Below are 8,727 nucleotides of genomic sequence, written 5' to 3'. Positions count from 1 at the left end.
CAGTGATTGCTGTGGTCTCTGATGTCTGTGTCCTGACTGGATCTAGCTGAAAATCTATGAGATCAGGAGTTCAAGCAGGTCAGTTTAGCATGTCTGATGATGGATCTCACCAAAACTGTACATTCTGCAGTAGACATCTCAAGACAAAATTTAAGTATATCATCAAGATATCTGTATGGATTGTATCAGTCTTCGTAGAATGTACAGACTGGTTAGGAGGAAATTGTTTCTTGTTTTATTCTCTTGAGTTTGTTCTTCTGGGGGTTACCCTCTATCTAACTCTGGAAGGTGTCCAAGGTCTAGTCACTTTTTCTAACAATGCAAAGACAAAAACTTTTTCTCAAATCAGCATATCTGTCAGTAGGCAGTCGCTTGTATCTCGCATTCTCTCCCAGAGAAATAACATAACCACAAAACTCAAAATCACACCTATTTTGAAAATTAAACCAATCCAAAACAAATAAGTAAGCTAAAATGCTATGTGAGCCTAGTCTTAGGCCTTTCTACACTTGATCTTAGCCAAAAGGCCGAGAAGCGATGGCCTTTCTGATTTGTCATGTAGGATATAAACCCAAAATTCCCATGCAGATCATATTAGAGAATCTGAGTTTCCTGTAGACTTTAATATACCATCCATCTGTATTGCTCTCTACCTGGAGCCACACTTCTATCAATACCTGTTCATAGCAGGCAATTATCACTGCTCTCTACTTGGAGTCAGGGACTAATTTTCCCTATCCTAGTTCTGAACTGCAGGTGAAATTCCCCACATGATTTGGACAAACTCTGCATATAAATCTATCCTAAAAGCAAATAAACCTGCCTTTGAATTAAAGCATATGCCAATCAACATCTGCTAAGAAAGCAGGCAGCTTCCATTGTCAGCACTCTGTGGCTCAGAGCAGCCAGTACTTTTCACAGCAGGGGACCTCAGAGAGCTTTCTTTGTTTCAAGGTTCCTGCACTAGGCCATCACCTGATCTTACTCTGCCTGGCTCACAAAACCTCCAAATTTCTAACTAAATTTCTAACTATAGGTTAAGAATCTAAAATTTCTAGTGGATTCTTGCCTATCCTGTTGGACGTCACCTGCTGCATTTCAGACATTATTTGCTTTGATAGTCATGCCAGGAGCAGGTTCTGCTGCAAGCATCAGGACTTAACTCCAACTAGGAAGCAAGGGTTTGCTCCTATAGCATTCATGCCCTTGTAGTACCAATAAAAATGGCTTGCCAGACTGGTGACTATAGCTCAAAGGGATCAAACCTTCCTAAGACTAATGATTATCTTTCTCCTCTGGTTATGTGTATCCCACCCTGTGGCACAATGAGAGCGATCCTTTAAGGATGAATCATGCAGGTCAGTACAAACTTGGTTTCTCAATGTTCTGCAGCTCACCTATGTGGTATCTCAGCACTAGGGTCTCACCATCAAGTCCTAGAGAACTACAGCAATCACAGTAGCTTGTAATATTTGGGGGTCTATGGGATCCCACATCCCAGCAGCTACAAAAAGGTAATTTATTTTAATACAGAAAAACAATAAAAAATCGTTCCCAGGTGTGTGTGTGTGTGTGTGTGTGTGTGTGTGTGTGTGTGTGTGTGTATAAAACAATGTTAATATCTAGAACTCATGAAGAAAGAAAACCTTGTTTATTAAACATCAAGCAAACAAGGAGCCCAGTCAAACACTGGAACATACAGACAAACAGAAATACATAAGGATAAGAAGTATTTTTAAGAATGTCTAATACTGATACGCATTAGAAAAAAGGACTCATAATAACCTCATTTTCAAGATATTGAAAAAGTAATTACTTTAGAATCATAAGGAAGGACACATAATTCATCTCATTCTGTAGATAAAGAAAGTGTGGCTGAGATAAATGCACGGCATCACTCGTCAGCAGGCTAGCCAGATTTCATGCTCTTACCTCTGCAGTGTTTCTAGTCGTTGGAGAGCATCTGCCTCTGTGATAGTGTCTGGAGCACTACCCAGGTGTTTCTTCTCCACCATTCATAATAGAAAATACCACTATTAGAAATCAGTAATTAACACAATTCCCAACTTAATTATTTTGAAGGAATCAACAAAATAGAACCAAATCCTTTACTTTCTTATACGTCTTAGTGTTAATTTACTTTTTTTTATCCAACAAAAGTTAATTTACTTTTTAATGCCCATATCTTTTTTCATTTTTAAAAATTTATTATTCAACAGTTTTTTTACAGTCCAAACTTTATCCCCCTCCCAGTCCACTCTTTGACTGTTCTATACCCAATACCTCCTCTCCTTGTCTCCAAGAGGATGTCCCCACCTCCAACCCCCACCCCACCAGACCTCCCCAATCCCTGGGGCTTTAAGTCTCTTGAGGGTTAGGTACATTTTCTCTGAATGAGTTCACACCCAATTTTCTTTTTTTCTTAGTTGAAATGTTCCACCTTTTGAGAATTTCATACATAAGAATTTATTTTACATAATTTCTACTGCTCTCTACCTACTGCAACTCTTCCCAAATCGTGTCTCACACTCCCTCTCAAATAAATTCCACAAACACACAGACACAGATACACACACACATACACACAGACACACAGACACACATACAGACACACACACATACACACAGACACACATACACACAGACACACGCAGACACACAGACACACAGTCATACACACATGCACACACAGACACACAGTCATACACACACACAGACACACACATACACACACACACACACACACACACACACACAAAGGGGAGGTGGTTGTCATTCTTGACTCTGACATTTCTACTTTAGATGAGCTAATGACAATAGGGTCAAATACTTCCTTTTTTCCCACACATAGGGAGTTTGGACTGAGTTCAGAATCTACAAGAGTTCTAAAGAGATGTTAAAAATCTTCTCAATTATAACTTACAGATAAATTCAACATGAATGCAGCTTTTTATTTCACCATACTCATTCAACCAAATAAAAAATATCTTATCTCCAAGGAAAGGGAACATTGCATGGTATTTTTAATATGTGGCTGAAATTTTTCAAAAAATGGGGGATGTGGTCAAAGATAGTACACAAACATAATGTATAAATTATAATAAGAATAAAAATAAAATTGTCTTAAGGAGGGATGATGAAAGTAGCATATCAGTCCGAAAGAACTTGTTACCACTTGAGGAGTGTGGGGCAGACACATAGAAGTGAGGAGACATCCTTGGCCAAACTTTGTGAATGACCATCACAATACAAAATTCTTTTTCTCTCCAACTATGCACTGAGTCCTCTTATCTCTCTTCATAATTCTGTTAACTCGACAGAAAAATTTCCGTCTAAAGCAGATCTTTTGACATAATTCGAAACAACTGAGCAGGTGACACTTTTAGCCCAGTTATAATTTATGCTTTGTAGGAAGTGTAAAGCTCTTCATCCAGATTCACAGCTAATGGCCAGCCATCCCCTCACTTCCTGACAACAGTTGGTGCTGTGTGGTTGCCTTCTCTTTGTGGCGATAGAACCAATTCCTACTTTAAATTCTGTGTGTGTCCATAAAGTTTCAGATATCCTCTTGAAGTACAGTGTCCAATTCCTTTGCATATTTGTTAAAAACTGTGGCAAAATTATGCTAACATGGACTTTACTACTAAAAGATAATTAATAGGTTTACAGGCAAAAATATTTAAAAATAGATTTGAAAGAAATAAAACAGATAATAGCTACATTTTTTCCTTCTTGGAAAACAGCACCAAGTTGGCATTTGAAGACTATTTTAGTTCTTTTACAGTGGAATTCTTTAACACTGGAAGCCGTGTCTTACCTTCTCATCTGTGCTTCCCTACCTGAGTAGGTCCTTAGGTCACAGAGCAGAAAGACGGTAATTTCCACATGACCTCTGCACTCATATAGATACCTTGTGATGCTGAGTAAAATTTGTTTACATATTATTCAAAGAGTTCTTATTAATATGGCACAAATCATTTTACAAACCAATTACTGGATATTTGATCTTATTAATGGGATTAATATTTTAAGAAAATAGTTATATATTAATATCTAAGCAAATTAAATATTTTTCTTTGTAAAATTAATTTTTAATCAAGTAGGAGCACTATAAATATTTTGAATGGAAAAACCATTGATGAATGGGAGCACTAAACATTTTTAAAATGATAATATTTTTAATTCAAATATAATAAAGTTCTATTTTCCCCAGAATTCCTTTTCCTCCCTCCAACCTTTCCCATATAATTCTTGCTCTTGACCAAATTTATGGATGCATTTTCTTTAATTTTTGATTAAGTTTTTTATTCAATAACTCTAACAATGGATTTTAAGATTCTTGATATTAGATCGTCATCATGTTTCAAATAAAAAAATTTCTTCATAATCAATTCATGTTCAAGTGCATTTTTAGCTTATTTCAGTTAAACAGTGTTGATTACTTGAAAATTAACAATGATTTGGCTTCAATTTTACTTCATTTACTTCAGAAGCCAAGATACAAATTTCATTATTATGCATTTATTTCAAAAAGTACATTCTTTCAATAATTGCCTAGTCAGCTAGAGACATATCAAATTGGACATTTTATAATGAAGAATTCACTTTATGTGACCAAAGTTTAAAAACTCTGTCTACTGGTCCAGAATGAAAGTGAAATTTTATTGAGATAATAAAAAAAATTAAAAATTAAAGACTTCATAAAAATTATAATTGTGCCTATTACTCAGCTTTCCACATGAGAATACCTGAAAAATTAATTCTCTATGTACATTAAATGAAGACTGGATATAATGGAATACCACTGATTTAAAAACATTTTACTTGGACAATAGTTACAGTGTTTGAGAACAATTTTCCTCCAACTAAAAACATAATTGTTATTTTATTAAACTTGAACCATATATGAGAAACAAATCCAGCAATACTTTCAAATTAATTCCATGAATTGCTCTAACTCAAAGAATCAAGCATTTCTAAGAGAAGTAGAAAATTCAAATACCAGTTTCACGGGTTAGCAAATGATTATAAAGAAGCGATTGGAAATACTGAAAGGAGAGAGATATTTTCCAAACTGAGCCTGTATGATCTTTACTTGAACTCTTTATTGATCCTGATTGAACACTGTCCGGAGCATCCACATACTATTTATTACTCTCGGTAGAACAACTCCCAAAGTAGAGCCTTCTTTGAGCACGTGACCCACTAAATGTTTCAAGTCACTATTTCAATATTTCTCAAAATATTCCCCATGACAAAATGAAAATTCATTCCCATTCCTGGCTTTCAGGTCTTTCATTGCAATTCTATTTGGGGTCACAGATACGAAGTAGCGTAGTCTTTATTTGTAACATTGAACATTAAGCTTGGAATTTAATACCAATTCTTCAACATGTTTGGTTTCTGACATATTTGCAGTATAACTTGAGGTCTTATTTTTAATTTTATGTATTTAAATTTTAAATGTTATCCCCTTTCCTGTTTTCCCTTCCAACCTCCCCATCCTATCCTCCCCCTTCCTGCTTCTATGAGGGTACTCCGCCTCCCATGCTCCCACTCCAACCTCTCTGCCTGGGCATTCTCTTACACTGGGGAAATCAAGCCTTCACAGGACCAAGGGCCTTTCCTCCTATTGATGCTAGACAATGTCATCCTCTGCTACATATGCAACTGGAGCCAAAGGTCCCTCCATGTGTGTTCATTGGTTGGTGGTTTAGTCCCTGGGAGCTCTCCTGGGTCTGGATGGTTGGTATTGTTCTTCCTATGGGGTTGCAAACCACTTCAGCTCTTTTAGTTCTTTCTCCAACTCCTCCATTGGGGTCCATGTGCTCAGTCCAATGGTTGGCTATGAGCAGCCTACTCTGTATTTGTCAGACTCTGGTAGAGCCTCTCAGGAGACAGTTATAAGAGGATCCTGTCAGCAAGCACTTCTTGGTGTCAGCAAGCAATTCTTAGCATCAGTAATAGTGTCTAGTTTTTGGTTTCTGTCTATGGGATGGAACCCCAGGTAGAGCAGTCTCTGGATGGTCTTTCCTTTAGTCACTGATCCACACTTTGCTCTCATATTTCTTTTAGACAGGAGCCATTCTGGGTTAAAAGTTTGGAGATGAGTGGGAGGCCCCCTCTGAAAACCTCAACCATTTGTCTTTTCCACTGACCTGTGAAAAACCTAATAGTACCTAGGAATTGAATCTGAATTTTTTAAATTATTTTCATAAGGATTGTATCCTTTTATTTAATTTTTAATTTTGATAATCCTTTTAATCCTTTTGGCTCTATTCCTATGCAATATCTCATGACAAGAAATTTATATGGATAAGATATGAGAAAAAGAGCACAGAATCTGTAGAAAGCTCTCTGTGTGTGTGTGTGTGTGTGTGTCTGTGTGTGTTTGTGGAAAAGATGTCATGCAGTTTATAATGAGCAAGGGGCTTGGAAGGAGGATGGAGTTTTCTTTTCCTGCAACTAAATATGTTGTTAAATGGATTAGTTCAAATGTGCAATGAGTAACCATACCTCTGTATCCTCCTCTATTCTGTTGCCCAGAAATCTCTTATACTTGTTTCTATATTATTTATTTTTTTATCACTGAGGTTGTTAACTGTGTCTATCTGTATGAATGTTGGTTTGGAGGTGTCAGTCAGACTCTCATTTGTGGGGACAAAGCTAAAAACACTCATTTCTCCTTTCCCATAACATGAGAATAGTGAATAGGTTAGAAATAATGGTTAGCCTCCATGAGCTATGTATTTTACAGCAATGAGGATAAATTCAAAACTGAATTATTTTTGCTTAAAGTCAATAAATCTGAGTTACTTTAATTAAATAATAATTTTTTCTTTTTTTCCATCTTTATTAAATTGGGTATTTCTTATTTGCATTTCAAATGTTATTCCCTTCCCCAGTTTCCATGCCAACATCTCCCTAACCTCTCCCCCTCCCATTCTATATGGGTGTTTCCTTCCCAATCCTCCCCCATTACCACCCTCTCCACAAGAATCCTGTTCACTGGGGGTCCAGCCTTGGCAGGACCAAAGGCTTCCCCTTCCGCTGGTGCTCTTACTAGGCTATTCATTGCTACCTGCGCGGTTGGAGCCCAGGGTCAGTCCATTTATAGTCTTTGGGTAGTGGCTTAGTCCCTGGAAGCTCTGGTTGGTTGGCATTGTTGTTGATAAGGGGTCTTGAGCCCCTTCAAGCTCTTCCAGTTCTTTCTCTGATTCCTTCAACTGGGGTCCGGTTCTCAGTTCAGTGGTTTGCTGCTGGCATTCGCCCATGTATTTGCTGTATTCTGGCTTTGTCTCTCAGGAGAGATCTACATCTGGTTCCTGTCAACCTGCACTTCTTTGCTTCATCCATATTATCTAGTTTGGTAGCTGTATATGTATGGGCAACATGTGGAGCAGGCTCTGAATGGGTGTTCCTTCAGTCTCTGTTCTAAACTTTGCCTCCCTATCCCCTCCCAAGTGTATTCTTGTTCCTCTTTTAAAGAAGGAGTGACATATTCATATTTTGGTCATCCTTCTTGAGTTTCATGTGTTCTGGGCTAATATCCACTTATCAATGAGTACATACCATGTGTTTTTCTGTGATTGGATTGCCTGTGAATTTCATAAAGTCATTGTTTTTGATAGCTGAGTAATATTCCATTGTGTAGATGTACCACATTTTCTGTATCCATTCCTCTGTTGAAGGGCATCTGGGTTCTTTCCAGCTTCTGGCTATTATAAATAAGGCTGCTATGAACATAGTGGAGCACATGTCTTTTTTATATGTTGGGGCATCTTTTGGGTATATGCCCAAGAGAGGTATAGCTGGATCCTCAGGTAGTTCAATGTCCAATTTTCTGAGGAACCTCCAGACTGATTTCCAGAATGGTTGTACCAGTCTGCAATCCCACCAACAATGGAGGAGTGTTACTCTTTCTCCACATGCTCACCAGCATCTGCTGTCGCCAGAGTTTTTGATCTTAGCCATTCTGACTGGTGTGAATTAAAACTTATTTCTACATACATCAAAATTTTACCTATCAAGATAATGTCGTTCTCTGCATACAGTAAACCCAAACATAATATTAATGTGTAGATGGTAAATCTATTGAATAATTTTGGTCAACAAAGTGTGAATGAGATCATCTTCTTTTCCCTTGTTATGATGCAGAATCTGGCAAAACCTTGTGCACACTTTTACATAATAAATTACTACGGCAACATTTTTATCATTTGGTGTATGTCATCCAAACTTCACTTATGGGGAAGTCCATACCATCATGGTCTGTTAAGCTACTTGGCCTGATTAGAACATTGCAAAATATTAATCTCCAAGAAAAAAAATCTTGAGTAGAGTCTACAACAGAGGAAAATATCAAATATTAATTGGGCTCTGCTACCAATTTGATGATTTATCGGCTATGTGACCAACAGTGAATGTTAAATTACTCTGAATCTTGGTCACTAATAAATAAAATAAAATATTTACTTAATATAGTGGTTTGGCCTAATGCTGCTTGTATTAATTTTGATCCCAAGAACTGGTTACATGAGTGCCTGCATGTAATACACTGAGGAACCCTACCCCCAGTTGGTTCTGATTGGTAAATAAAGAAGTTAGCAGCCAAAGGATGGGCAGGGCAGACAGAGACTGGAGTTTTAGGTTCCAGAGCTTGCAAGAGTGAGGAAGGAGGAAGATCTGCCACAGCAGGAGAGGTGGAGCAGGGGAAGAGATACCATG

At 37.5% G+C, this 8,727-nt stretch overlaps 1 pseudogene; it reads right to left on the bottom strand.

Moving 5' to 3' along the window:
• Positions 1 to 436: 436 nt before the first annotated feature.
• On the bottom strand, positions 437 to 539 carry LOC148001322 (U2 spliceosomal RNA; annotated as a pseudogene).
• Between the last annotated feature and the right edge of the window lie 8,188 nt (positions 540 to 8,727).

The sequence above is a fragment of the Rattus norvegicus genome, chromosome 14 (assembly GCF_021556685.1).
Source record: "Rattus norvegicus strain SHRSP/BbbUtx chromosome 14, alternate assembly SHRSP_T2T, whole genome shotgun sequence".
Lineage (NCBI taxonomy): Eukaryota > Metazoa > Chordata > Mammalia > Rodentia > Muridae > Rattus > Rattus norvegicus.
This window is presented reverse-complemented; position numbering and strand designations above follow the sequence as displayed.